The sequence below is a fragment of the Castanea sativa genome, chromosome 2 (assembly GCF_040712315.1).
Source record: "Castanea sativa cultivar Marrone di Chiusa Pesio chromosome 2, ASM4071231v1".
NCBI classification, from domain to species: Eukaryota; Viridiplantae; Streptophyta; class Magnoliopsida; order Fagales; family Fagaceae; genus Castanea; species Castanea sativa.
In genome coordinates this window covers 12,343,372-12,351,138 of record NC_134014.1, presented here as the reverse complement: position 1 = coordinate 12,351,138, position 7,767 = coordinate 12,343,372, and the positions used below count along the sequence as shown (strand labels likewise).

Sequence of the window (7,767 nt, the reverse complement as noted above, 5' to 3'; positions counted from 1 at the left end):
GGTTGGACATTTTTTTTACGATAAAGGCGAAATATCTGTATGCCTCATTTGAGCCATACAGTCTCAATCATAATAAGCACTCAAATAACTAAAACATTTGAATAAAGTCATAACTTACAAGCAGCTTCATTTTCCATGCTAAAAGCTATTAGTACCACGTCTCAGTTTCTTTGCCTATCACAGTTACACCAAGAAACAAAGACATACATAAATAGAACCAATATCATCACCAGTTTTTGTATTTCTAGCAATACCCCCATCAATACCAGAACCAAAATCATCAATAGTTTTTGTATTCATCAACCTAGATTCTAATAATAAAACAACCTGAATTCATCAACCTTTTCATAGGTCTAAAGAAGCAAAAGAAAAACCCAAATCATTACAAAGTATATAAGTTATGGCTCCATCCACAAGCATAAAAACCCAAATCATTACAAAGTATATAAGTTTTTGCATTAGCATATTTATTTAATAAGATTTCTTTATAATAGTCCAGCAAATCAAGCAAGAATCACCATTTGCCCTTCTCCAAAAAAAAAAACAATAATCAGCACGTCACGACCTTTTGCTTAGCACCCAACCTCTTTTACCTTCAAAACTGCAACACCAAACAAAGAAAAACCTAAGATCTCCCTCAAATTTTATGTTTGAGAAAAGTTATGGCTCTTATGCAAAGTCAAGCATTCAACAAAGTACCATATCATTCCTAACCAAAATTCAAAGAGCTTATGTACACATGACAAAGATGCAATGCAAGAATTATGCATTAGCATTGTTGAAAGCATATAGTATGTGCAGCAATTAAGTATTTGAATTAATAATAATATGAAGTGTATTTTTCTAAATATTATCTAAAGCATATATTGCAGTCCTTAAATTGTAGTCCAATGTTGAGCAGCAATGACTTTTAGTGAAACTTGTATCAGAACTTTATAGTTTGTACACTCAAACAACACTCATAAATGGGTGCATTTTATGACAAGAAAGAGGATCCAGCTAGAACAATTCCATGAATTATTTAGTAGTTAATAAATCTGACATGTACTTTGGTTAAGTGATATAACTCTTGTTTCTCTCGTATGGTTTGAAATGTATAACATGTAATAATATTGCCTACAGCAGGGAGAGGATTATGTTTCTATTAAGAACTTATCCATAATCAATAATGCTTATAGAAGATAATGCACTATTCTAAGTATTTTAACTATTGCCTCAAGAACAAACGTTTTATGGTTTTCCTAAACAAACAGCATCTACATGTCATCAATGGTTAATTCAAAAGATTGAGAAGATAAGCCACAATTCAAAAGATTTATCTTCTCAATCTTGCATTTGTAACCAAAAATCACAACATTGAGAAGATAAACCACAATTCAAAAAATTTAACAGGAGTTAGATAATCATGTAGGTTACAAATCTTTCAAAAGATTTAACTTGAGTCAGATAATCATGCAGTAGCAACTATTACAACCAAACCCAAAAAACAAAAACAAAAATAGATCCAAGAAAATCACATTTGCAATCCACACAACAATTTCATAAACAAAGTACAGAAACATCAAACCGTAGATCAATCTTTGATATCAGCAAAAATAAAGAATACCCAATTCATATAATCAAACACAAAACCAAAATGTACAAAAATCCAAAGGATATTGGATATTCACATAAATAAAAAAAAAAAAAAACCCAAAGTATATTGGATATTCACATTAAAAAAAAAAATTATACCTTAGAATCCAATTTGTTAAAGATTTTGCTGAAACCAAATTGCTTTCCTCTCTGAGATAAATAAACCAATAAAAAAAAAAACCCAAAATCAGAGACTAAGACAATGAAATTAAGAAGAAGAAAAAAAACCCAACAAAGAGAAGGATGAGTGGATGACTTACGCTGTTACACACGTAGAGAGAACTCGGTGAGAGAGGCAGAGGAGCATAGCTCTTAAGTTAAAAACCTGGGAAAAAAAAATTCGAAATGGGTCCTTAAAAAAACTAGTTTTTCTACACACGTAGAGAGAACTCAGTGAGAGAGGCAGAGGAGCACAGCTCTTCAGTTAAAAACTTGAAAAAAAAATTTTGAAATGGGTCCTTAAAAAAACTACTTTTGCTGCCTATGAGTACGATTCAAGCCAAACCCACATCACAAAACACAAGAAAATCAAACCCGAATAGGATATTCACATAGAAAAAAAAACCCCAAAATCCGAAAGTATTAAAAACCCAACTAAATTAACAAAGAGAAGGATGACTTACACAAAGATAAAGCGAGCTGAGATAAAGCTTTAAATAGAGCAAATGGAGATGGCTTGTAAGGATGAGGTTTGAGGAATAAAGAGAGAGGGGGGAAACAAAAGGTAGAGATAGAAACGGGTGAGACTGAGACTTGGGAGGTAGCTGAGGGAGGCGGAGAGAGACCAACAAAGAGTAGGGTTTTTTTCAACCATAAAAAAAATCGGGTTCAGAAGTAGAATATTTATATGACTCAACACCGACGCCGATGCCGACACCCGAAATTAAGTTCTGAAACCCGACCCGAATATTTTCAGACCCGCCTAAAACCTGTCAGGTCGGTAGGGTTTTTGGGTGGGTCAGGTCCCTTGCTCAGTCCTAAGACAAAGACAACATAGGAATATATTTTCTTATCCTTACTCAACACATTTAAATTGAAGCTTTTACCATGGGTTCAATTACATAATTGCAATTTTACATTACTTGAATTGATGAGTCAAACATGTCCAACCAGAATCTTGGCTTTCTTTTATCCTTTATCCTTTTTTGGTTAATCCATAATTAGTAATCACTTTGAAACTTTTACCTTGGGCTCGTTAACATAATTACAATTTTACATTGCTCCAATTGATGAGTCAAATGTGTCCAACCAGAACCTTTCTTTTATCTTTTTACCATTTTAGATGAATTCATAATCACTCTAAAGCTTTTATTCTAGGCTCATTTGGATAATTACAATTTCACCTTACTCCAATCAATGAGTTGAACGTGACCAATCAAAATCTTAATTTTCGTTTATCATTTTACTTTTTTAAGTTAATCCATAATCACTTTGACATGGGATAAGTACATTGCCGAGAATGCAAGTGAAATTCGGGAATTCTACAAAAGAAAAAGGGGGTTAAGTCAGAAATCGAAATAATTAAGTTGGGAAATTTTCAATTTAAATCATATAGTTTAAGGGTAGTCTAAATTAAACCCTATATTTCTTTAAATCATATTGTAGGAATAAAGGGCCTATAAGTGTGTATTGGGCCATGGGCCTTGTCCAAGGACGCCTAGTAGTCTGAGGACAAGAAGATGGTAGGGAAGAAGTGTGAATCAAAGCGTCACGGACAAACTATGACTGGGAAGGCTTGGGAAGGTAGTTCGAGGAAGAATGCCTCCTCAGCTAAGCAGGGCAGAGGTCAGAAGGTTCAGTCTGCCATTAAGAGCAACCCTCCAAAAGATTCTACTGGTAAGGGTGAACATAAGGGGAGCATAAGACAAAAGAGAGCTAAGAAATATTTAAGGGAAAGCTGCTACCACCGCATTGAATGCTCTGTAGCTAACCCTCGGGCCCTCATTAATGTGGAAGTGATACATAAACAGTGGTAGTCAGCCTTACAGCTACTCCCAAAGATTTCAAGAAGGTGCTGATGAGACAATGATAAAAGCAAGCAGCTTGCCCTACACGTGGAGGGTGAAGATGAAGATAAACAGGGTATATAATAGAGAAAGAAGTCCCTTATAAGGGAGGATGGGAGATTCAAGAGAAGAAAGTACTATAGCAACAAGAACTAGACTTATAACCAAATTCAAGAGAAATATATATATATATATATATATATAAGAACTAGTCTCCTCGGATTGTGCCGATGACGAAATCTTTGGGCAACACCAGTTTATTCTTTTTTTTTTTATCATCTGAGCTCACTGTAATTGCTGTCTAATTCATTAAAACCTAGTTTTTTAACTCACTCTCTACAAATTCATTGTATTGGGCTCTTTGAACCTAAATCATTTTCCTTTTGGGCTTAGGCACCAAACTGCTTCCTTACACATATAGTTTAAGGATAGTTTAAATTAAACTCTATAATTTCATTAGTAACAAAATAAACATTGAAGTCCTTCTTGAAAAAAATAAATAAACAATTAAGTTCTAAAAGGTAACAAATTAGACCCTAGAATCAAAAGTGATTTTAACACCGTTACTTAAAGGTTTACAATAAATAAAAAAGGGTAAAGATAAATTGTTATGATCAATGTGAATGATGTTGGTAAAAAACTGGTTTTGTATCTCATACAAAACACATAGCAGAAGCAACAAATAAGGATCTATTTCATTCATGATTGATAACGTGCACTATGTAACTTTCAGAATTTAAGAACAAGATATCGTACCTTAGTGTGGTGAAATTCAAAACCAAAGATTGAAGTACTCGGGAATACTTTTAATCTTCACTCCAAATCTACTTTACGCCCAAGATGTGTGGTCTTTCAATAAGTTTTCAAAGGGAGAATGAAAGTGTGTCTCACTCTCATATACACACCATTTCACAATGATGTCTCTCTCTAATTCTTTCTCTTAATAAAAAAATTATGTATGTTTCTCCCTTTATAACTAACTGATTATCTAATTGGGCTGGCCTATTGAGCCTTTCCAATTGGGCTTTAGTGTGTGGCTTAGAGTGGGACCAAAATGGACCAATAAGACACTAGCTCTAATGGGCATTGGGCTTTTTCGTCAACTATTGACAAGTCCAAAACTACCATTAATTATATTTAATATCACTATATAAATATAATTGCACTCTAGGCCTTATTAATAAATTATATCCCAAGACTTTATTATACACGCAACCCCTTCATAAAATATTCGTAGTAATACAAAGTCATGAATATAGACTGTCACTTTGAAAATTACTACATTTTATCCTTGAGTACCCAGTTTAATCATTTAAAGTTATTCATCATAAATATATACTTTAGTAATTTCTTACCAAAGTGGTTAGGCCTAACTCTCTGAATAACTGATCTCATTAAACTTATCTCAAGGAAATATTTTATATCTCTGTTAAGAAACTATGAATTCCATCTTGAGAATATATGTTCCATCAACACTAAATGTGGCTGCTCAATATACTGAGATTTTGACTGTTACTTTAGATCTCACTCATGATATATCAAAGCAACCTACACCTCATGATCAGGTCCATTATTCTCTCAGGATTAAGAGTTCACGCAAATAGATCGTGAGATTTATTATTCATTTAACAGTCGTTAGGAGAATAATAAATCTCACAGCGGTCCAGTTCAATATGTCTTAATTCTTAAAACATATCAACTAGAAGTTTCCACTTCCATGATCAAGACAAATCATCTTAGTTGATACGTTATAGTCTTCGCAGATGAAATGCCCAATTTCATCACCGACTACGAACTATAAATTTTGAGTTTACAAAGAACTTGTGATTTATATCTTCTGTGACTTTTCACATAAATCACATACTATGCATCTCATGGACTATATGATAATGTCCTAATATTCATGTTACCATTATTTTAGATAATAATAAAAACAATTTTATTAAACACAACATTAAGTCATACATAACATCATACAATAGGATTTAAGGGCACACATCCTAACAAATGACAGCATGACTAGCAAGCTTGTCAGTGGAAAAGGTCATCATGAAGCCAGAAATAATGCTTAAAGGTGGCCTGGTCGTGGCCTATTGCAGCAAACCCATGGATTGCTTGATCTTGGTTAGCTAATAATCTGGCCTTTGAATATTACTGTAGTTATGGTGATGTGGTCTATGAATTCTCAATAAAACTATGAAGAGAGATTTTTTCTTGCAGATTTTCTCTCTCTGATTTTAAAGTGTTTCCCTGAGATCTTTCTTTTTCTTCCCAACTGCAACCCAATTCCCCGACTCAAACTCCGCCTCTACCTCCATTGCAAATCTAACCCACAAAATGGGGCTTAAATATGCAGTTCACTAATCCAAGAGAGCAAAAAGCTCACAATTCACAATATACATTTAAAATCATTTTTATTATCCCTGACATAATAAGAAGCATAAATAGGCATTAACGCTTAATTACATATGAAGCATGAATAGGCATTAAGGTTTAATTACATATTAGGGTACGGAAAATTATTGTATACTCTATGAGTACCATAAATACGTATACTCCCTTTTCACATAAATTGTGGATCCTACTATGAATTTAAGTAATGAAACCCACAATTATGTTAGAATGAAGAGTATGCATTTATAGTACTCTTACCCAGTACAAGCTTCAGTGTTAATAACATCCTTCCTAGTTCAAATCCACCCCCTCTCCCAATATCTATAATAATAATAAATAAATAAATAAACAAAAGACCCTTGAATTGGAATTAATTACATCCCTAATTCCATATTACTTAACATCTTTACTTTTGTACTGAAAATTCTCAGTTAGGATGCCAAGGGTCTTTGGCAGCCTTTTCTTTTCACTGCTCAGCCTGACTTGCATTAAAAAAAAAATGATTTAAAGCTTTAGACTGCACACTATTTTAGATGAATATCCAGAATCATAGAACATAGAAAGCCGGGCCTAGATATATGCAAGCACTGAAGAAGGTTCTAAAGCTCTCTGCAGAGGGTAATATGGTTCAGATGCAAAAGTAGCAAAATTTATCCAGCTAAGACTAAAGGTGCATTTGTTTCACATGAAAACCAATTCCAGAAAGCATTTTACACCATTGTTTGTGTTTGGCACCAATTGAAAATACGGTCAAACTGAAAATGATTTACACTTTGACCAAAAAATACCCCTCACACCTGTAAAACCATTTCCATAGTTATTTTACCTTCAAATAACATTTTACGGACTGAAAAAGTGGAGAGAGAGAAAGAGATGAGTGTGAAACCAGAGAGAGAGAGATCGGAGTTGCCGCTGGAAGCTCATCGACGTCACCATCCAAATCGTCACCACCCAAAACCGATCCACCCAAAATCAATCTCGTTCTCGACCCAAAGCTCATCGGCGCCGCCGTTCTCTTTCTCGTTCTCGACTGCCATCTAGATCCACCCAAAGCTCATCGGCACCACCGTCCTCCATCCACCAACCCATCCCTCATCCTTGTCCTCACTGACCCATCCCTCATCCTCGTCCTCACCGACCCATCTCCATCGACCCATCCCTCGTTTGAACCAACAAATACCATCCTCGCCGCCTGAAGCTCGTCGTCACCGCCAAACACAGATCGGAGCCTTGTCACATCGTTCTCATCGCTGCTGAAGCTTGCTGGCAACGCCAACACACAGATTGGAGCCTTGACCCGATTTCAAGCTCTCTCGATCTCTCACTCTTTCTTCCTCCCCTTCTCTGTTTAACCGAGTTTATAGTTTTATTTTGATTTTTGTTTCTTTAAAAAGTTTACATCTTGAAATTTTCTATTATAAATGTGTTTGAAAGCTGAGAAAATAGCTAAGAAAATGTAAGAAACCAATAGAAAATTTGTATTTTTTAGGATGTTACCAAACACTTGAAAATATTTTCTAATATAATTTTCAAAATGCAACAAAACACTAAAGAAATATTTTCCTTTCCCGAAAATATTTTCACCAGAAAATATTTTACACTCGGAAAATATTTTCCATTCAACCAAACGCAGCCTAAATGCAGTTTTCATTTCCAGTAACTACCAAATTTATTACTTCAAAGCCATGATAGCCAGTCATGGTCCTCAAAACTAGCAACAGTAAACTCAAAC

General features: G+C 34.5%; 1 long non-coding RNA gene across 1 annotated transcript; it reads right to left on the bottom strand.

The window, feature by feature from the left end:
* Positions 1-263: 263 nt before the first annotated feature.
* Positions 264-2,484, bottom strand: LOC142623397 (uncharacterized). Its single transcript, XR_012842137.1, has 4 exons — positions 2,259-2,484; positions 1,896-1,960; positions 1,735-1,785; positions 264-601 (listed from the first exon to the last, which is right to left on the bottom strand). It is a non-coding gene; the product is annotated as an uncharacterized LOC142623397 (long non-coding RNA).
* Between the last annotated feature and the right edge of the window lie 5,283 nt (positions 2,485-7,767).